Consider the following 219-nt stretch of genomic DNA (forward strand, 5'->3'; position numbering starts at 1 on the left):
TATGGTCCCTCTCTGCTCTAGATGGCTCATGGGAAGTCCTTATCCTAGTGCTTTAGAACTCTTTGGCAAGCCAATCCGCTTTTCTCTCCCTCTTGGTTATCATTTGCCGATTTTTTTTTCTGTTTTCTTTCTCCATTTAAATTTAAAGGTATACTATCAGTAAGCAGCCACTAATTGCCAAATTGAGTGAAAGCATCTGATTGGTTGCTATGGTTTACT

Source organism: Xenopus laevis, chromosome 3L (assembly GCF_017654675.1).
Source record: "Xenopus laevis strain J_2021 chromosome 3L, Xenopus_laevis_v10.1, whole genome shotgun sequence".
Classification (NCBI taxonomy): domain Eukaryota; kingdom Metazoa; phylum Chordata; class Amphibia; order Anura; family Pipidae; genus Xenopus; species Xenopus laevis.